This window comes from Microtus pennsylvanicus, chromosome 9, assembly GCF_037038515.1.
Source record: "Microtus pennsylvanicus isolate mMicPen1 chromosome 9, mMicPen1.hap1, whole genome shotgun sequence".
NCBI lineage: Eukaryota > Metazoa > Chordata > Mammalia > Rodentia > Cricetidae > Microtus > Microtus pennsylvanicus.
The window spans coordinates 15,311,902-15,335,354 of NC_134587.1; the positions used below are offsets into that span (position 1 = coordinate 15,311,902).

A 23,453-nucleotide genomic window follows, 5' to 3' on the forward strand; every position below is an offset into this window, starting at 1 on the left:
TTGCACATGATGTAAAGGTTGTTAGGAGTGGCAGCAAAAGCTTAGATGGAAAAGAGACTATTGATCACAAAATTAACTCTTTTTAAAATGTGTTTTTAATTAAAATGTAATCACATCTTTTTCTCCCTCCAAATCTTCCCATATACATCCCTCATTGTCCCTCTCTCCCTCCTCTCAAATATATGGTATCTACTTTAAACTGTGAATATATATAATACTAAGTATATGTTTGCAACCTTCTCAGTTCTTATAATATTACTTGGGTTTTTTTGTGATTTTAGGATTGACCATTTGGTATTGGATTATCAAACTGGGAACTATTCCCTGGACAAGGCAGTATTTCTCCCACTCTCAACTTTCCGTAATTGACTGTAGTTCTTTGGCTAAGGTTAGAGCCCCATGAGATTTCCCTCATCCTTGTTAGCAAGTCTATTGATGTGGATGGGATTCCTGTCTTGTACAGGCAGTCATCTTGGGGAAAATTCACGGGTGTAGCTTCTCTAGCATGTCTAGGAGACAAAATCTCAAAGAAAACTTCTTCTGGCTCTTACAATGTTCCCATCCCTTCTTCTGTTATGGTTCCTGAGATTTGGATTCAGGAGTTGTGCTATAGGTTTATCAGTTGGGGTTTGGCACAAAAAAGTCACTTGTTCTCTTCAGTTTGATTGGTTATTTCTTCTCTAATTGTCTCTGTCTGTTGAAAAGAGACATTTCTTTGATAATAAACGAGACGTACATTTACCTATTGGTATAAGGATACGCATTAATAATGCAGTTATGAATTATACTCATTTAGTAAAGTGGTATTCATAGATTCTCCTCCAAGAGGCATGACTGCTCAAGACCTCTGTAGCTGCCTATGGTCTAAGTACCAGGCATGATTCCCTTCTTGTTGGATGGGTCTGAAGTCCAGTTAAAGAGCTGTTTATTATCACTAGGCTGTGCACGCCACTATTGCACTCTTAGGTTTATCCTCCAATGTTGGACATTATTATAGCTCACAGGCATCACACCTGTGTAGGACTATTGGTTGCTTCGCTCAGTTGGGAGCCTGTGCGACAACTATGGGACTGTGAAAGCTAGTCCTCAGCAAAAACGCTTTCATGTCAGATCCAGCAGGGAGCTCCCCGGTCTTGTTTCTGAAGTATATGCTATCCCCAGCATTAGAGACTTATGTTCCACTTCTGGGAGACAGCCAATGACAACAAAAATAGTATATACTACTGAGGGACTTTCCTGAACAACCCTGAATAGCAACTCAAAAGTGAATTTCTCATGCCCATTATTTGTATTATTATTTATAGATAATCTGTACCTCTTCAGGAAATAACTCTCCGCACAGATGGGAAATTTCCATTTACACTGTAATTGTCTACACATTTTTTATGTTATTTTAGGGAAACAGATATAATATACTTCCTTATGACTTTTTAAGATATACAAAATAAGTTCTAAATACATAAGAATACCAATAAATTCAGGTGAAGTTACAGAAGACAAGAATGGTGAAGTCTGAGACATAATTTTGAAATAAGAATATACTTGCATTTGGTAAAGTTAATTGATATTTTGTTGTGATTATTTCTACACACAGATATGTAAATTCTGGGGTGGTAAGATAGATCAAAAAGAAATCCGGATACATCTGCATTTCTGATACTGACATGTTTATATTATAAGAAACATCCTTTGTTTATAGGGGCTATAAGAAAAGTACTGTTTTCATGTCAGAGATTGTTTTAAATAGTATGCTTTTTTTGATAAGGCAAAGCACATAGGTCCACAGATTCTCTAGTTTTAATATATGCTGAAGAAAAGTAACTTAGAAAATATAATAACATGGCTCATTTTATATTTTAACAAGATAAGGTCCAAAACAAGATGTATATCCAAGTCTACTTTTTACATTTCTTTTTGCTGAGAAAAATGGAAAGATGATTTAGCATATTCCTAAGAATATATTACATGTAGCAATATTTCAGATAGTACCATTATCTGACAGTGTTAGCAGAGTGTTTGTTTTAGAACAAGTAAAAGCTTCTATGTGGCAATATAGATCCAGTACAAAGGGTTTCTATTTTACTTGATTTTTCAGATCACAAGTTTGCAGCTGCCTGCTTTTCACACAATATAGAGAACTGTCATTGTTTATGCTCCTATCAAGCAACTTATTTAATTAACCTTTGCGATATTGAGGGGTTAGTATTTTTTGAGAATTTCATGCAAATTTTGTTTTGAGCAAGTACACACCTCACTGTTTACCCTCTCATGCCTCATTTTCCCCTTCCAACAACTTACCCCTCACATTTCATGTTCTTCTCTCTGTCATCTGTCTTTTTTCTTAATCCTGTAGGTCCATTCTGTGCTGCCTTATATGAGCATGACAATATTACAGGGGGTTTCTCCAAATCACCATCAATCCTCCATCACTTCTCAGATAGAAGTAAGTTTCTTGAGTTCCTCCCAGAACTGTTCTTGGATTTTGGTTGCCTTGATCTTGTAAAAGTCTTGCCATTCAAGGTAAGTGCTGTGCACTCACGTGTTTCACAGTCTTGTAATATATTGACAAAGAGTATACCACTGCAGATGTCCACCACTTCTGAATCTTTTCTTTCTGCCCCTTTCCCATAATGATTCCTGAGCTGTAGCAGGAGGGGACATGATACCTACCCCCTTTTAAAGAAAAGTACTCCAAATCCTCTTATACTCTGTGCGTTGAACAGTAGTTGTAAGTCACGGATTTCTTTGATGAGGGTTGAGAAAAGCACTAATCTATGTTTGTAAAGACAGGAACTTAGAGTGTAGTTTATTACTATGCCCATTTGGCATAATAAAATAATAAAGGTTCTCTTCTAGGGTACTGTGATTTCACTGGAAATTCGTTTGGGACCTAGTTAACAATGCTAGGTATAATTTCTGTCTTGTGGATTGGGTTCTATGTCCAATCATAAAGTGGTTGCATATTCCAGCAACACTTGTGCCATTTTTACCACTATACAAAAGAATATATATCTTGCCCAGACACCCAGACAGTTATTCTTGTAGCTTGGAGGGTTTACATAGGACCCTCCAGCACTATTAAAGCTAACCAATAGGAACACGGTCAATACCAGATTTATTTCTGTTGACCGAGGTTTCTGTCCTCCCTGAGCCTGCAGCTGTTCAGTCCCAAAGAAATACACAGAGGTCTACAGTAACATAAACTCAGGCTTCTTAATAAGTAATTCTCACATATTAACCCATAATTCTTGTCTGTGTTAGCCATGTGGCTTGGTACCTTTCATCAGCGAGGCATTTTCATCTGCATCCTCTACATCTGGGTGATGACTACAGACTGCCATTTCCTCTTCCCAGAATTCTCCTGTTCTCGTTGCCCCACCTCTACTTCCTGCCTGGTTGCTCCACCTACACTTCCTGCCTTGCTACTGGCCAATAATAGTTTTATTAAAAATAATAAAAGTGACAGGATTAAAGACCATTGTCCCAGAGTATATTCTGATTCAAGTATGTGGTGTCTTCAGCAATAAAATCTGCAATCAAATTCTGAGGGGCAACCAAAACAAATAACCTTGGTCTATAAAGTTGGGAATTGTGTTTATAGAACCTGACGGACAACTTAAATATTGATAGCCCATAGTCACCACTGTGCATTATGAAGGCTTATGATACTTGAGGAAGGCATTTTTCTCCATTATAAGATGATTCCATTCAAACTCCCTTTACACACACACACACACACACACACGCACACATGTGCTTCTTCAACAATAATTTTCCATATGGTGTTTGCCTATGTCTGAGAATTTTTAAATCAGCATGGTTAGACTTACCTTATGTTTGAATATACTAAAAGACACACAAAGTCACTTTGGTGAGAGTGGAAGACTGTCCAAAGAAAAGCTGTCTGCATTAGGAAATGTATTTGCTGTGACACTATGAAACCTGGGCAAGAGAAGCTGGAAATCCATGTGGTAGATTTGAGGAATAAAATCAAATGGATGTTTGGCATTGCAAAATTGTGACTTCCATCTTTTAGGTATGACAATAGTACTGGGTTAAATTCCATAAAATGTTTTTACTCATAAAGGTATGCTGATCAAGTTTTGAATAGAATGTTATGATAAATATGAACAAAATAAGATTATACAATGAATGGTCTATGCTATGTTAAAAATCTTTCCATCTCTGGCCTGGTTTAAAAAGAAACAGTCTAGAACGTCTTCGCTATATTCCTCAAACCAAGATGTAGAGCATGCCACGTTTTGAAAACACAGATAAGTTTCTTCTGCACTTCCTATTCCACTAGCCAGCGAGGGACACAAATACACGGTGCTCTTAGTCTTCCAATCAAGTCTTTCTCTTTTTTTTTGACGTTTTTGTTTATTTTTTTATTGATTTTTATTGAGCTCTACATTTTTCTCTGCTCCCCTCCCTGCCTCTCCCCTCCCCTTCAGCCCTCCCCCAAGGTCCCCACAATCTCAATGTACTCAGGAGATCTTGTCTTTTTCTACTTCCCATGTAGATTAGATCTATGTGTCTCTCTCTTAGTGTCCTCAGCCAATCAAGTCTTTCTTAAGCAGCTGCACACCTACACAGAACAGCATCCACAGTAATGTTCAGGTTTCCATGCTGAAGGCTGGCAGTCTGTCACAGGCTAACATTGAGCCCATTATGTTCTATTGGCAATCAAAGCATGGCAGGGAAAGTTTCCTGAAAGCCAGGACTCTGAGTTTGCTGTCCTCCTCCACCGTCTCTTTCCCCTTTTCACACACTCCAGGGGCACACAAACACGTCAGCCCCACCCTGCTCTTGTTCTTCTCCCAGGCTTTGAATCCTTTACTTCTTCACCTCCTTGCCCAGTGTTTTCTCTCGCTCTCTCTTCACTAAATCCCACTCCCATTTGTCTGCCTGGCTCCTTCCCAGGCTGCAGGAGGATGCAAAGCCACTGCTGAAGCTGTTATTGCCTCTGCAGCTGGGTCTCTGTCAATATCACCCGCCCACGCTTATTGGGCTTCTAGAGTCACAGGCTGGCCAGGCTAGAGGGTGGGGGAGTGGCCAAGAGAAGGGAGGGGGAAAGCAAAGGAAACAAAAACAGCTACCAGGCTTGTTGGGTATCTGTCTGTAGGTGGTCTCTGGGTCTGTGACTGTGGAACCACCCAGGTGGCTGAGTATCTAGCTGGCAGCAGCTGGGGATAGTGAGCACAGCACAACAAACCTCCTGAGCAGAGATCTGAGAAGAAAGAGAAGCCCAGGAGAGCAAAGAGCTCTCAGGAGCCTTGCTTCTGGGGCTCTTGCTGGGGCTCCGGTGAAGATTATCATTTGGCAGGAAGTAAGTGCATTCTTTTTCTCGTAGTGACAATTCCACTATGTGGATAGCTCATGACTGCGCCCTGCGTTTATGTCCCACTCCACCTGCAGACCCTCTGATCAGTCTTTGGGAAATGATAGAGAACAGAAAGAGCGTTAAAATCTAGATCAGAACTAACAGCTGCAAGGTGGGTGTTTTCTCTGCATATGTGATTAGTTATCTCACCCAACCAGGTAAACTGAAGCTGAGAGATGCTCTGTTACTGTAAAATTTCTAGAAACCCCTAAATGTAATGGTTAAAATAGATGTTATGGGAGGTTATGTGAGTTCGATTATACTCTTAAGGAATTCAGTCTCTGTATTTTGGCTAATTTTGTGCATGTAAGAGTAGAACCTTGGAATATGGCAACATCAGTAATAGAGGAGAGGAAACATGTTATTGAAAAGCATGTCTTTATTTTGAACAGCTTGGAGTTTAGCATATTTGGTTCAACGTGACTTACGTTTTGTTCATTGTATTGTTTTGGTTTCCCAAACACTTTTTTTCAGGGTCTGTTTTCATATTAAAGTGTTGATAATGTTATTCTGGTCATGTTATCTTTAAGACTTGGGACAGTGTCAGATCAGTACTGATGCTGAATCCATGCAGAATTCTCAGCTGATGGACCCTGTCAATGTGCCATGTAGATGCTGGCTAGGAAAGTCTGAAATACAAGTTTAGCAGTATTTTGGTGGACATTTGGGGAGAACTTAGAGAACAGTAGGAGGGCACTGCTCTGGGGTGATCACAGTTCTGGCTCCATGCCTGCCATGGCTATCTCTAAGGCTAGGGCTAACTGCTACTTTTGCAACCAATACAGCCAAGACCCACGAGGAGTACTGGCCCTCTTCCTTTCCCTTTAGGCTCCCTCCTCTCACTTTATGGCTGACTCCTGCTTTCATTACTATAAAAAATAACTTCCTGAGTTACCGAGATGCCCCATAATGGAACTAGAATCCCTATCACGAAATTTTGGAGATGCAGGACTATAAAGCTTTATTTTCATTTTGCATAACAAAATTAGTTACTAATACTTAACTTAATTGCAGTTTGTTCTTCTGTTTTGTAAATGATACACCACAAATTTCTGCAAAGGACGAATAAAGACAATATGGCTTGTTTTAGGAAAATAATCGTATGTGTAACTGCTGGTTACACAAGGAGTTTATCTGTGTTCTTCTCTTCTTCACTAGTGTTTCTCATTTGCAGTGCAGTCCTATGGGAAAAGGGAGTCTTTGGACACGTCTTTCTAGAATGATGAGAGTGAGTGAAAGTCACGTATGTCTCTCAGCAAGGGTAAACCTGGAAGTGTGTTATGACCTGTGAGAGTCGACCCTTTGCAAATGAGAGTCAGTCATACTCTAACAGCCTTGGGGATTCCTACTTTTTCTCTTTTCAGTTTAAAATTTTGCTTTTGCTGTGTACTTTTGCTTTCTGGGTTAAAATAATCAAGCGTAGTAAATAGATAGCCATTAATATGGATGTAATCAAGGTTAGGCATAAAACCCTCAGCTACAGAAATCCATTAAGCCTTGCAGGACACCAAGGGGTACCATGAGCCTCCCCTTTACATGTGGATGTGTTTGAAATAATAGCATCAACTGAAATTGCCCATGAGGCTCTTGAAAAGAGGCTTGCAAGCCTTGGATAACATAGTGAAAACCTGTGCACTGTTGCAGCTTGTCAGTCTCACCTGTAGAACTAAAGGAAGAAGTAAACACTTGGCAACTTGGACATTCTGTCTCCTGATTCTCATGTGATAGCATGGACAAGGTAGTTGATATATACTGTGAGTGAATTTGTCAAAAGGAGGTGAAGTCATGTCTCATCAGAGTAGAAATGTAGAGTCAACCCTTTGCCCAACCTTTCCTTGGATACAAATTATGCTAATGTTCCCAACTCTAGACCCCCCTGGAATAAGCTCTAGATGGCAGAGCAGTACTCGGAGATTCACCCCCAAGTCTCTCTCCACTCCTTAAACTTTGTCTTCAAAGCTTATGGCAGAAACATTAGTGCCAAAGAGACAGTCTTTAAAAAAAAAACACTTTTAATTTTTGAAATTATAATACTGTCACATCATTTTACCCTTTTGTTTACCCCATTTTTCACTGTACTGCTTTTCCCCCACCCCATTGCTCTCTCACAAATTCGTGGCTTCTATTTCTTTCATTGTTGTTGTATTTCTGTGAGTGTGACCTTTCATTTCCATGAACTGATATCAGAGTGAATCACTGTGAGACTATCTACTACTCCTCTCCCCCTCCACTGGCTATCCACAAAGATGCCATTTAATTTGTAGAAACAGACATCATTTCCCTTGCCTTATTCTACTCTTCTCTTCTGCACCTCCTCTGCAATTTAATATCAACTACAAAAAGTCTCACCTCCCAAACAATGAACGATGGAGCCTTTGGATTTGAAGAGAATGTTGCCATATGATGGTTCATCCTGGTTCATAAGGAAAAAAATGTGATGCCACATAAGTATATGGAGAATATAATTTAACTGGGGAAAAAGATTTAACACAACTGAGAAGTATCCACAACAATCATCATATAAATACCATGAAAAGTCAGAAGAAGAATATGATCTTTTCTTAATTAGACCAAGTAAAATATTTCTCTGTGATAATGTGAGAGGGGGAGCTTATTTCTATAATTATTTTTATAATTAAGGCATTTGCTTTTAGCCTAGAACATTAGATGTGGATTCTTTGGGAATCATAATCCTGGATGAATTATCAGTGTCCAGTGGAATATTCCATACTTTGTACTTGGAATGCAGAGAGGAAAACTTCTAGTTCTGTACCCTCTCCCTCTCAGTCTTCCCAGAGTCCACATGGCCTGCACCACTGATTAACTTGTGGAAATAAGTCTCATTTTCTCTGCCTCAGTCCTCTTCTGTATTTCTTGGGTGATACAGTTACAGGTTGCAACTCTGGCTCTGGTCCATGGCTACTATCTTCTCTTGACCTTATAGCCCTTTATAGTCATGGTTTTGCTCAATGCAAAGTGAAATTAGAAACTAATTTATGGTCATTTGCCAAAGTTGTTTTAAAAGTTTCTCTGTTATTGCTCTCCAAATTGAGAAGGCTGGGCATCCATTGTGTTTAGTTGTTTTCATGTTTGAAAACCTAGAGAGGCTTTTGGGGACTCATGGATCCTAGAAGATCAGACAGACTAGGGAATTGTAAAGAGAAGTAAAGAGGCTATTCCCAAAGGCCGTCAGGCCTTCAGGAAATGTCACAGTTCTGGTTCTAAGAAGAGCATTTCGTAGATCTAGTGGCATTTAAAACTCTTGTCCAAAAGGTCTTAGGGTTCCTGGGTACTGTGCAAGCTCCATTCATTACTGGATTCCCTTTGTATTTCTCTAACAGAGACAAGAATGCATTCCTCCCCCTTGAGGTCGTAAGTGGCCTCTGGCCAGCTTCTTCTGGCCGAGGGTCTGACAGACGAGGCTTGTAAGAATATTTGTTTCTGAAAGCTTTTGACTTTTCCTAGCATACTTGTTTTGTAGACCAGACAAGCTCGGAATGAGAGTTTTCACTATCTCAGTGGGAGACCTTTATAGGGAACCATGTAATTGGCATAGAAAAGTTCACGTTCATTCTGGTACCCAGGGTCCTCCCTTAATTCCACTGTCTGGATAGTTTAGAAAGTTCACTATGTTGAAACCCACCTTCTTTCACAGACTTGTTGACAGTGTATCACCCAGGCATTCTAGTTCATATTTAATTTTCATTGGATTTTCCCTCTTTAAAAAAATAAAGTTAGTCTTTGACAGTTTCTTAAATATATACAGTCCATTTTGAGAATACTCACCTTCCATTGCAACTCCTATTCTCTTCCTTTCCCCATCAATTTCCCCTCTTCCTTGTAATTCTCCTTTCCATCATTGTCACATCATTATTTTATTTTGTGTGTGTGTGAGGGTTGTGACTCACACCTTTAACCAAGGTTCTGTCTGTAAGGAAGCCTGTGAGGCAATCTGCTGAAGCATGGTGGAATCACCAATAGCTACACCACTGGAGAAAAATAAAAAGACTTCCCCATTTCTCAGCACCTATCAGCACCCAATAGTTTCTCAGCTACAATAGTATCTTTCTTTCCATGAAATTAACTTGTAGAAATAATTCTAAATTTCTCTACTTTTTCCCTCTTCTATATTTCTTGGGTGATGCAATACCAGCTATGTAAAATCTCTCATGCACAACAGTAAATGATAGCTTCTTTGAGGTTGAGGAGAATATTTTCATCTAATGGATGTAACATCTGTGACTGAATGTTTACAAGCCCTGTCTTGTGAACCCCAGCGCAGGAAACTATACCTGCCAAGAGTTCCTGATTTCAGCTGGGTGGTGGTGGCACACGCCTTTAATCCCAGCACTCTGGAGGCAGAGGCAGGCAGATCTCTGTGAGTTCAAGGCCAGCCTGGTCTACAAGAGCTAGTTCCAAGACAAGTTCCGAAGCCACAGAGAAACCCTGTCTCAAAAATCCAAAAAAAAAAAAAAGAGAGAGAGAGAGAGAGAGAGAGAAAGTTCCTTATTTCAGTGACCCTCTCATAACCATAGGGAGTCTTACAGTCCTGTTCTACATCATCTGGCCCTAACATTCTTTTCGTCCGTCCTGTGATGTTCCTGAGCTTTGAAAGGGGTGATGTGAATGTTTTATTTAGTCATTTATTCTCAAGTGACACAGAATATATTCAGGGTATTATGGTCATAGATAGTCATCGTTTATTTACTTATTCTCTCTGAAGCTTGAGCAACCCTGGGTCTCTGTATTCAATATTATTTGCTGGAGAAGCAAGCCAGTTCTCTGATCCAGGATGAGAGTTACGTCTATCTATAGTCACAAGATTCAATATTTAGAAAGTTTTATATCACATCTATCTAGCAAACAATAGTAGTAAGTGTTCTCCTAGAGTATATGATCTCCCCATTAGACATGGCAATCTCTGGTATCAGGTATGCCTCCCCTCTTGTGGATCAAACCCATAATCTAACCATAAAGAATTGTTACTCTGTAATAGTCTCCACTATTGTACCCATAGGTAGATCTTGCCAGTTAGGTCAACATTATAGCATTCAAAATCTACCACTGGGAAAAAAACAACTTCTGTGTTAGGGTATCAACTAAGCAATGAAGAGACAGCATGATTTTATATAAAAAAAAACTCTTACAAATAAAAAGCATTTATTTGGGGTAGTTTCATTTTCAGTCCATTATCATGGTGTGCCATGGTGGCATACAGACAGACATGGTATTGGAGTTTAGAGGCAGTTGGGGCACTGGGGGTGACTTGATCGTATATGAGATCTCAAAATCTGCCTCTACAATGACACATTTCATCCAACATGACAATACCTACTGCAACAAGGCCACACCTCCTAATAGTGCCATTTTCTTTGATACCATGACTACTCCTAATGACTTTCTCTACCAGATGCCTATCAAGCATCTTCTTTTTGGCAGAGAGGAAGCTTTCACTTCATTTTGACATTGATTTTTCTGTGTTCTACAACCAAAGTATGTGTTGTTTTACAATAGTTTCCTACCATGTATTCTAGTGTGCCATCAAGAATAATATAGTCTATGTTGCTTTAGGGGTTTCTGGCACCTTTTTTAGCAATAATTCTTAGCGTAGTTTCCCACATCTGGCACTGGTAGTGATCTCAAGTTTTTATCCTGTGGGCTCTTATAATTAACTTGACTCTGCTACTCAGACTGTGGGTGACATTAATCCCTCCTTCCTTTGTACAAGGCATATTCAAAGACCATCTATCCTGATTATAAAATTGACGCATTATAGCTGGGTAACGGAGGAACATACTTTGATTCCCAATACTCAGAAGGCGGAGGCAGGTGAATCTCTGAGTTTGAAGCGATCCTGTTCTATAGAGTGAGTTTCAGTACAGCCAGGTCTAGGCAGATTTTTTCAATCCCAGCAATGCTTCCAAATAACTGCTCAGAAACTTAATATTAGATGTAAATGATTGGCTAATAGCTCAAGCCTATTACTACCTAACTCTTACATTTAAATTATCCCATGTTTCTTATCTACCCTCTGCCATTTGGCTCCTGGCTTGTTACCTCATTTTCTACATATCCTGCTTCCTCTGTGTCTGATGACGTCTTCTGACTTCACCCTCTTCATCTCAGCCTCATTGGTTTGGTTGTCCCACCTATATTTCTTGGCCTGTCTACCAACCTGTCAGCTTTTTATTGAACCAATTCAAGTAACAAATATTTACAGTATACCAAAGAATTATTCCACAGCACCCAGGGCTACACAGAGTAACATTGTCTTGAGAAACGAAAAACTAGTTCCAGACTAAGGTGAATATCCTTTTAAAACTGTGATGGACTCTTTACTTTAGAATTTGCTGGCATTCCTTCACGTATTAGGCCATCATTTGTAGTTTGCAATTCATAGAAAATCCTGAATTATAATCAAACAGGAAAGGACGTACACATAACTGAGTTTCCTTCCTCTTTAGGCTGAAATTTATATATTTGCTTTATTCACTCTTCTATTGATAGATACTGAGGCTGCTTCTGTATCATTACTGTGGTAAATAATGGTACAATTAATAGGTTCATGCTGACAATCTCTTAAAGATTCTGATTTCAGTTTTTATATGCACTATTCATTGCACTGTGGATGAACCTGAGATATATTACACAACATTAACATAACTAATAGAAAATAAATCTAGTTACCTTGCCATTCATAGAAGATTGATTCTAGGACCCCCTTTGGGATTCCCAAATCTGTAGAATTTTATATTTCTTACATCAATTCATGTAATGTTTTCATTTATCTATGCATCTTTCCCCATCTATATCATGTCATTCCTAGACTACCTACAATATATATTATAGTGTCACTCTATATATACAACATATAATATAGAGGCACTGTAATATACAGCATATAATATGATACCACTGCATATATATAAAATCTAATATAATGTCGCTGTACATATACAACATATAATATAATGCTGGTGTATATAGCAACGTGTAATATTGTGCCATGTGTATGTGTGTGTGCATAAGTGTGAGTGTGTGTGTGCATTTGTGAGCCACTCTATATATACAACATATAATAGAGTTCACTGTGTGGATACAACATCTTATATAGTGCAACTGTATATATATATATATATGTCACTGCATAATACAAAATATAATATATTACCACTGTATATATATACAGCATATAATACAGTGTTGTTCACAGCATAATGAGAAAATATTTATATATTTTAAAGCAATATATAGTGATTTTCATGAATGATTTTTCTCTGTCTTTGGTAGAATCCCTCAATGGTTAACACACAGATACTGAGAACTAGCCATATTCCAGGATTATTTATATAAAGAATTTTTTTCTTTCCATTGCAATGGATTTTTTTCTCACCTAATGTATCCTGATTACTATTTTCACTTCTTCTACTCCTCCCAGTTTATTCCCACCTCTGGTCCCATACAGGTCTTTCCATTTCTGTCTCTCATTAGAAAACAAACAGGCTTCTAAGGGAAATAATAAAATACAAAATGATAAGACAATGTGGAATTTAAAATAGTTTGACTCCTAGAAATAGAGTGAATATGATGATTACCTGAGGATGGGATTGTGGATCGCAGGAGTAATGATGTTGGCTAAAGCTTTCAAAATTTCAGTAAGGCAGGAAGAATGTTCCAAAGGTTTGCCCTATGGTACAGTAATTGCAATCAAAAATATTTCTGTGTATATATATTTCATAATTGCTAAAAGATTATATGGTAAACATTCTCGCTACTATGAGCACCTATAAGAAGTGGTCGATATGCTGCTTAGCTTGATTAAATCATTACAGAATATATTCTGTGTTAACATTGCATTGTACCCTAAAATAATTGTTAATTCAATATAAAACAAACTTTAAAAATATATTAGTGTATTCTTACATTCTTCAAAACAGTTTTTTATTCATATTTTAATTTCCCAAGATGACACTTCCTCAGAGTATGTTGGCTAGTGGGAGAGCTGGTCCCGCCCTTTGTTGGAGAGCTACAGAATCCAATCGCCCGCCAGTGCAAAACTGGTCCTGCCACGTGGCAGCGTCGATGGTGGCATGGACACTGAGCTTTGGAACTGTCTCTCATGGGTCCAGAGCACTGCCCTGCCTGTGGTGATGTGGGTGCAAGAGAACTAGCCCTGCCCTACTCTGGCCACTGCATGAATCTCTACATCTAATGACATTTGGGATGGGTGCATGGGGAGAAAGACTCATCCTCACTTGGGTGCTAGCCACTAGGAATTTTACCATGCTGCAGTGAATATATGGATCACTCAAAATGGACTTGGTGCAGGGGACAGAAGAGAGGGTTGAACCTGGGAAGATTGGGAGTTGAGCACAATCGGGAAGCTTGATGTGAGATTCCCAAATAATCTATAAAAATAGAAAAAGAAAGTGTGTTGGCTGAAACTGTCAGAGTGAAAGAATTGAGCCAGAATTAGGGGCTATACTGAAAAGTAGAATCTAAAGCTAAAATTACTCAACCTGGTTACAGAACAGCTGCAAAAAGAGTAGGTCCTAAGACAATGCGGCAAAGTCCATAGGTCAGGCTAGATGGATTGTCTGTGAGGGACAAGTTACAGACTGAGCATCAGTTACCTGCAGTAACCAGCCCAGAATCAACGCAAAGGAAAACACCAAATGGAAGTAATCTCAGTCAAGTTATCCTTTAGTCTGAAAATTTCACAGTTTGACATTTCAATGTCTAAATTTTGACAATCCATACTGACTGCAAAGAAAAAAGGAAGCTGATACTCTGATCTCAGGTGTATCACAGTGTCTTCCTGCACATGCCAGTCAGTCAAAGACCGTTCACTGAGATAAGTCTCCATTATATCTCTATAGAGTTTCACCATTAAAATTATTGATTATGTTAATTTCATTCAGGCTTCTCAAAATCATATTAACTTCAATCATCTTTCCTTGTAAGCATCTGCTTTCAAAAATCAATGATTCCATATTTCATAGAGTCCCATTTAAAAACGAGAAAAGATCGGTGTCCTGAATATGATCACTTGGCTATACTCTGTGGAGAAAATGGATTCTGGTCAGAGAGATTCGAGAGGAAAGAATGTACCAGCAGGTGCAGCTGCGAGTCATCCTGGAAGGCAGCGAAGATGAAATATAAGCTACGATGCATCTACTAAGTGCAACAAGGCAGCCACAACCAAAGAAGATGTCAGTCTAAATTGACCATTAAATGGCTAAATTGATTAGCAGTTAGCTTCCTGTATTCTGAAAAATTTATAACCTATTCAATGCTTGCTTCCCTCTGACTTTCACCTATGCCAGTGCCTGGAGTTAATCTAGTTTAACATATTATGGTAGACTTATAATTCTCATTGTTTAAAAAAAAACAATTATTTGAATGGCACTGGAGTAATAGCTTGATGCATTGCCAGTGTCTGGTGCTTAACACTACTCATCCAAAATAGTTTGACAACTATTAAATGAGAAATGGTTTTATAATATTGTGCTGCATGAAATTGGCATCTAAGCATCCACCTTTAATTGATGCACTAACTCTGTGGTTTTCTTTTTCCTTATTCTTTATTTGTGTGATTCTTGGCTGTGCTCTATATCCTCATTTGCTGATCGAAAACTTTTTACAAGTTTCCTGGAAATGGTCACATGTATATTCATATCAGATGCATACAAGTGGTATGTAGGACACTTCTCTGTCAAACTAATCTAAACCTTTGTTTCTTGGTGATTTTCCCCCATTCCCATGAGTTTGCTGATTAATTATTTACATTCAGTACATTAAATTCCCCAAAATAGCAATATGCATGAAGAGGCATTGGGTGGTAACCTAAAAATCTCTGGAGATTTTAGCTGCTCTGCTTGGTTGCATCGTTGCAGATTCTGCTCTAGATATCAACCTGAAAAAAAATAGGGGTGAAATTAGGAATAAGAAAGAAAACATTGACTGCAACTTTTCATTTTTTTCTTGTCCTTCATTGTCTCTGAGGGGATCAAACAGCAGTTGTGGGGCAGAGAATGCCACTGAAGCTGACTTAACCTTGTGAGCTGAGTTTGGAGAAGCCTATCATTGGCCAAGTGATTGAGTGGACATTTAGTTCATCATCTAAATCAGGTTCTTGTGGCAAATGAAAGAGGGTGTTGTTGATAGCTTTCTTCCACAGCTGGGGTACAGTCAAACTATCACCAGCTACTGAGAACTTTTGGCTGTACTATTTGAAGGTAAATTAGGACTCCCTAGGAAGAAGAGAAGAGAATAGAAGGAAAAGGATAAAGTGGCAAATAAACTAGACAAATATTAGTCATGGGGTAAGATGGAGGAGGTCCCCACGTGTTTAATTTCAAGCTTCAAGGCTTTAATGTCCACATCTTCTGTTACCTGAACATCACTCTGAGAAGGTCACCCTCAACCCAGTACTCAGAGAAGGAGGAACTGCAGCTGAGTGAAAGTGGATACCTAAATAGGAGAAAAGAATGTGAATCTTATGGACCCAGGTGTTCTTAGTTATTTCATTCGTTGACACTGGCTTATGGTTGATTCCTCTTATTTGGTATGCTTATTGAGAAGAAAACAAGAAGCAATCTAGTGATGTATGTGCTGTAGAGTTGTGGGAAGATGTTTGAGTAGAGCATGGTTTTCAATGTATCTTTTTGTCTTCAGTACGCATCAGATTCACCTCACCCAGAGCTGGTCTGGTTTGGACCACTGTTTCTTCATTCTTGATAGATAGGCCATGGAGAATTCTGAAGTCATTCAGGAGCTAATATTCTCTTCAGCAATGCTGATGGGTCTGTGTCATTCCACAATGCACATGCCGAAACTTTCAGTTTGTCCTCTCAGAGGCGACAGGCTTTCTGAAACACAAACTGAAAACCTTACATTGACGGCACGTTGCTGAAGGTTTTGTGTCCATATCAAGTTAACATGGGTCATGAAGAGTTCAAAAAATGCCTATTAGATTCGGTGATTGCAAACAGTAGAAATAATTTCTAATTTATGCAGAATACTAAGTATGGACAGAAGATGGGAGCCCTACAGGCTTATGGGTATAGAATGTGGCAAGAATGAAGAAATATCCAGAGAGTACTTGGGGAACCTACCTGGTCCCATAACCAGAATCTACTAGACCAGCAACTGCTAGCATACTGGCTGATGGGTCTTTCCTCCCTTTATGACCTCATGTAGAATGAGTGCGTGGGAAAAGATCATGCAGCTGTCCAGGTCTGAGTTCCAGGCCTGTCCCTTGGCTGCTCCGCGTGGAAATGAGGCTTGTTTCCTTTGGTTTCCTTTATGGGTATAATTTAAAAATATAAAATATAAAGTATATGACAGTAAGTCTAATTTTAGTGTCACTTAGGATTATTAAATTGATGAACAGTCTTTTGAAAGGCTGGAAACCTTTAATGTATCCAGAAGTATTGCAATATAATAATAAAAGGTAAGGGCCAAGCCTGGTAGCAAGCACATGTAACAGCAGACCTATGGAACCTAAAATCGAAATACTGCAATTTCAAGGCCAACCTGGGCTATTTAGTGAGAACTTGTGCAAAAATCATTTTGTTCTTTTAAAGTGAACAAGACTCTATTGTAGACACCTTCCTTTATTTTCAAATATTCTCTATGAGATGTTCTATTTCAATGATGTGTTCCATGAAGTTAGAGTAGGGTAAGGCGAAAGAAATAATGAATAACAGATGTAAGCAATCTGGAAACATGAAGCCAGGAAATGTGAACCACATTTGTTCCCAGTGTGATTAAGTTAATTATTGTCCAGGAAGTTAAGTTGGAAGCATTAGCCAAAATTTGCTGAATTTCAAGGAACCCTAGAGAAAAATAAGAGCTGTAAATATATCATCAATGGCTTATGTTAAAAACAGAATAAAACAAAATAAAATACTTACTCTCAGGAGCAAGGACAAGAATTGAAATAAAGAAAGTTAAAGTAGCATTAAGGAGCTGAAGCCACAAGAAGACAAGAGTGCCAACTAAGTGTGCAGTGATGGAGTGAATACCAGCCAACTTCGGAAGCAGAAATTCTGTTCTAGCAGATGGGCGTGACCATTTCCTGTTAGATGTAGGTCTGAGCAGCTGGATTCTTTCAGTATCCCCACATGAAAGGTTTTCTACCCTTGAGACTTACAGCCATTAATTGTGACAAATTTAGATTATGCTTGCAGTATCATTTGCTCCTTCTAAATCTGACGAGGAACTTCAAACCTAGAGAGATGTATGCAGTGATTTATATATAGACAGGCTCATCCTCTATCCATTTCAAGCCTTCAAGCTGAGCACGGTACAAGAAAATAATAAAGCATTGGGTGTGGTTGAACACAGGAAGGAAGGGAATATAAAGAGTCAAAACATTGATAATATGGTTGACCATTTCACTGGCTATCACAGGCTGCTTTTTATAGCTTGTTATTTCCATCATCATATTCAATTGTAATGAGTTAGAGGCAATTGTTAGAAGAGGAAACAGAAGCAAACACTATGAAAATAGTAACAAGCTCAAAGTCCAATCAGAGAAGTAATATAAATAAAGCAGAAGAAAGCTCACCGCGTTTTGGAAATTCTTCAAGAATGTCTTTGTATTGCAGTTGATCACTGTAATTTAATGTAACCAATATTATTGGTTACCCGTAAGGACTTACACTCTCTTCTACATATTGTCTTTATAAATTTCAACATATTAGATGATTGTTTGGTTGAAAAAGATTAATAGGTATAAAAGACTACTCTTTAAAAAATAAAGTAATAATAAAGGATATAATAACTAGGGTAGTGTATAACACCTGAAAGGTGTTGTCCTAAATGCTTTACATTTCTTACCATTGCTAACATTATCTTCACTTTTATCATTTCCACTTTGTAGTTGAGAAAATCAACACATCAAGATGTGAAGTATCTTGTCTAAGATCAAAGACAAAGGATGTGTGTTTTATAAATTTCATAATCATTTACAAGTGCATAAATGCTATTTTAAAATAATAATACAGGGCTGGAGAGATGGGTCAGTGGTTAAGAGCACGGGATATTCTTCTAGAGAACCCAGGTTTAATTTCCAGTACCCACATGGCAGTTCACAATAGTCTGTAACTCCAATTAGAGGGGAATCAGAGCCCTCTTCTTTCCTCTGTGGTTACGGTACACATGTGGTACACAGAAATGCATTTGGGCAAAACGAACATCATCATCTGATGTCCATACACACCCACACAAGCAAGTGCAGAAACATACATACATCACACACAGACACATGAACATACACCAAATTCACACACATCACACACAGGCATGTGGGTACATACTTAAGCACATAAACACACAGACAAAGACACACATTTTAAAAAGTAAGAAAAAGAATTTTATCCATTTTTCCCACACACAATCCTTTGTTAGAACCTGGTTTCAGTCATCTGTAAAATCATATACTATACATGTACTTGTTCTAATATTTATATATGCGGATTTGTACATAAAACACATGCACATAAATAAAACTTACTTATCTTTATCAATATGCAGATTTATATTTACAATTTCTCACTGAATTTCCACTTTTGGAAGTTTTTAGATGTATCACAAAGTTGAGAAGTCAAAAATCCTAAGAGTATTATCATATTCTCCTAATATTTGAAATATTTCCCATATTCCATAAAATCATAAATAATAGTAATCGCTTTCAGCCAAATTTTATAACCCCCATCACAGCCTCTAGCCTGTACCCAGATGTCAACTATTAGGGTTTAGTCTTTTTAAAGGGTATTAGAGAGAACATTATCTCTTAGCTGCCACCTATTTTTGTTTTTAATTAATTATAAAAAAATCTACTGTGGTTTGCAAAGCATAATAATTTATAGGAATCCTATCTACGAGTGCACTATATAGTTTGGAGGGCTACATCTGAGACATCCCAACCCAGAGTCCTACATGCAAATGTTGCAACAACTTATGCTGCCAAGAGTTCCTTAGGATGTGTCTCTGAACGTGAGTAAACACCCCGTGAAACCAGGACTTCTTTTATGCATATTTACTTATTAACTTATGTTACCAAGTGTTCCGCTAGGATGTGTCTCTGAATGTGAGTAAAAACCCTGTGAACTCAGGACTTCTGTTATGCATATTTATTTTATTACATGGCATGGATGTGTGCACATGTGTGCATGTTTGCATGTGTGTGAGTACATATGAATCATATTCATGTGTATTCCTAGAAGTTGATATTGAGTGTTGTCCTAGATTGCTCTCACTTTATTTACCAAGAGGGGGGTCTCTCACTGAACCTAGAGATTGCATATTTGTCTAGACCAGCACTGCAATTAGAGGAAAGCCATCATTCCTGTGGGGATCTGAACTGTCTTCACACTTGATTAACAAGCACTTGAGATGCTGAGACCTTTTTTCCAGTCTCTCTATTTTAACTTTTTGTTTAAAATGCATACATTCTTACTGTCAGAATCCTTTCAAGATTTTAAATTTACACCTTAGTTTTCCATTCAAATAATTAAGCCATCCGGAAATGGATCTGGTTGTAAAAGTGCTGGAACCAAGTAAAATGGCAGTTTCTCAGTTCTGCATCTTGCCACAGTTGCTTCTCCAAACTTGGAAAATGCAAAGAGAAAGCACCCCAAAACTACACAGAACTCTCCCAGTTGACATAGTAAAAATATAGCAAATAGCCAAACTTCCCAATATTGAACAAAAAGAAGAAAGCCAGGACCACGTGAACTGTTTCCCATAGTAACAAATCTTTAATGGTATTGTGACCAGCAAGGAAAGATGAAAACACACTGGTGGAGGAATAAAATTGATGTAAGATGATTGACAGGGAAAATGGCCTCTGTCAGCAAAAATACTGGAAAAAATCATTTTCCATAATCATTCTTTGAACTTCAATTTTCTGCTCCAATTTGAAAGCCATGTCTCAATATCTATAGATCTACAACCCACCAAAGCTTAAAATTCTGTTTAATGGTAATAACAAGAGTAGCACCGAGAAATATAAAATTGCTTGCTAGATTAAAAACCAACTTTAAATATTCTTACTTACATCTATGAGGGGACTAAGTCCTGGCTAAGTCCACAGCTGATATCAATAGGCTAAGCCGCTTCAGTGAGCGTGCATAATACTGCAGCTTCGAGATGTGAAACACAGATTGTTGGACACCAAACCTGGCGCTGGCGCTGCTGTGTCTCCCAAACTGCCAAAAAGTGCTGCAAAAACTTCTTCCTCCTGCAGAAATGGATTACCCAAGATCCTACCAATCTAAGAGCAAAACCTTAAACTGGTGCATGTGGTTGATTTCCCCCAAGCGCATAGTTACTGGTAACTATATGAAACCAGGCAAATTGTTCTCCCAATTATCTAGTTCTTCCTTTTCCCTTGTTGTTCAGGGAATCTTTTACCATGACAGAACTACGAATTCCCTAAGTCCAAGTGCAAATCCGTGCAAGTGGATTACCTGATAGCAACCTCTTGTCCTCCTGTCCTTATTTGTGATTTCATTTAAGCTCACCCAAATGTAGATCTAAGCACAACTGAATTAGCATTGGTCTTCTTCAATTCCCCAGCTGTACCGTAATGCGGCAGTCATGTAAGAGACCAAGACACACCCACTCTTCTGTAAAATGATACTCACAAGAAAACTATGAAAGAAAATGAAATAAGTTAACATTCTTATCTCAAAATGATAGTTATTCAGCATGAGTGTCCGCAATTATGGTCACTGTAATATTTTGATAAATTTGTCCTTATTAAATTTTAAATTCAAGAACTTGTTTTTTTTCTGTGAGAATATACTCCACACCCTTTCTGATACTCAGAGAAAAGGATTCCATTTTAATGAACAGTCTAAAATGTTATACAACTACAGCTTGTCAAGAGTGCAGCTGTGAGTTGAATGTGATATTATTATTATCTCCCAAAGCTGACTCTAGCTATTCAATTTTTTAGAAAGGCCATCTAATGGACAGATTAACTATTAATCTTTGTTTTCTTAGGCATTGATGCTGTATTAAGATAGCTCAACAGAAAGCATAGTGCCTGGAGCATATTATATAAATTTCCCACAGAAATGCTTTTACTGAATTATATTTAAATGATTAATAATTCAGTCTGCACTCTACCGTCTAAAAGTCAGAGGCCTGCCAGCTCCATTTGACAAATGTTTGCATTGCTTTGCAGTGCATAGAAGACAGATGCCTGCTGTCCATTTGTTTCTCTAGTCAACAATTTGGTATAGTTTCTTTCAGTGTCTGATTCACTGATAAAAAAGTCATCAGGGATAAGTTGCCATAAGGAGAGAGACAATGAGTCTCAATAAAGGCTACAAGGTGGCTCAAGGTTTCTGCTATCTGATTTAATCTTGTAGCATTTTAAGTTGCATATATATGAAGGATCCCAAATACGGAGAATTTTACTGATGTTCTCTGTTAGCTAATAAAACAATGAATTATTGCATTATTTTACCAAAAAACATACAGAAAAGGTAGGTTATATTTGGACTGTGCAATAAGAAAATGGACTGGCAACTTGAATCTTGAGGTTTCAGTAAAGTGTGTCTAGACTATTTCCATTAATGGCAGCGTTGTATAAGGAGCTTGAATCATCTCCTTCATGTTTAGTGCTAATAAATGCAATTTTAATATGCATGGGTTTAATACTTTTGGCTGGCCTTCTGTGTGCTTATTTAGGATGGGTGTGGTGGAGCTGTAAATTCAGTTTACCGAATTCCTAATCCTTTGCTCTCAGCTAACCTTTTTATTCTGTGGTGCTGTACAAAAGTAAAAAATAAATAAAAAAATATCTTAACGTTTGATTGCTCCAAGATTATATGATGTTGACATTATCAATCAATGCTTGTATCCATTGCAAACATCTCACCCAACTATCAATAATTGCATGCTTCCTCTTGCTTCTTAAGCTAAGGCATGATGCCCACATCAACTCATTCAATTTTAGAAAACACTTTATCTTAAAAAATAATCTGTTCTTCTTTTGCCTCATTAATTCTAGTTTCTCCTCTGTGATAATACGGGAATCTAGTTTCTCTTCCATAAGAAATACTTGAAACACTTTGAAGCAATGCGGTTCCACACTGTGCCTTTTCTGTATTGCTATGACACATTGTCCATCTGTCAGTCAAACTCTCCACAGTCATTTTATTTTAATCAAAAAGGTTTTGCTCCATTTTACCTGTACTGAACAGAGGAGGATGTCCTCTCCATCTTCTGTCAACACAGGCTAAGGTTATAGTATCTTTCTTGGCAAGAGAAATTGGTATTGACTTGATATTAATAGTGTTATTGATGTTAAGAAAGGCATATTGGCAGTTTTCTACCAAGCCTACCTCTTCCCTGTTGTACTGGTGTAGCTGGATACATCTTGTGCAGAGTTCTGAGTCTTATATGCATTGTCAATATCAATGATTCTATTACATTTGATTCACATTTCAAATTTTATCACAAAGAAAGTTCTTTTTAAGGAACTGGAGAGATGGCTCAGTTGTTAAACTCCTCAACTGCTCTTCTAAAGGACCAGATTAGATTTCCAGAATCATGAGGCAAACAGCCACCTATAACTCCAGCTGCAAGGAGTTCCAGGACCCAAAAGATCCACAGAAAATACATGCATATGGCACACAGATACACAGATATGCTAAATGCTCAAACACATAATATGAAAGTAAAAATTAAATTTCAGAAAAATTTATAGTGATTTCTTATATAGTATGTGTCCATTACTGTACTGGGGCTTTTTGTCAATGTGTATAATTTTATCTTTAATTCAAGGAGGAAACTGAGTTGCATAGCTGAAAAATAAAATGGAAATATATAATTAACTTGACTGAGATGTCCTTAAACAAAAGGAACAATTTTAAATTTGAATATCAATCTATCCAATTTCAAGTTTTGTGATTTTATTTGTTTCATTTATTTCCACCAAGCTTTTCCCACCACAGCCTAAGTTATCAGTTTAAAAGTCACAAAAGATAATAAGGGGATGAATGGATCATAGTCATTGGTCAAAGTGGTTTTGGCAGAAATCCTTATA

The 23,453-nt window shown here is 37.9% G+C and overlaps 1 protein-coding gene across 1 annotated transcript in view; it reads left to right on the forward strand.

Moving 5' to 3' along the window:
• Positions 1-5,066: 5,066 nt before the first annotated feature.
• Scn7a (sodium voltage-gated channel alpha subunit 7) overlaps positions 5,067-23,453 on the forward strand; it is a 64,529-nt gene continuing 46,142 nt past the window's right edge. The window contains exon 1 of the mRNA XM_075984992.1: positions 5,067-5,329. The gene's annotated coding sequence lies outside the window, so the exon portion shown is untranslated. The remainder of the gene's footprint in view (positions 5,330-23,453) is intronic.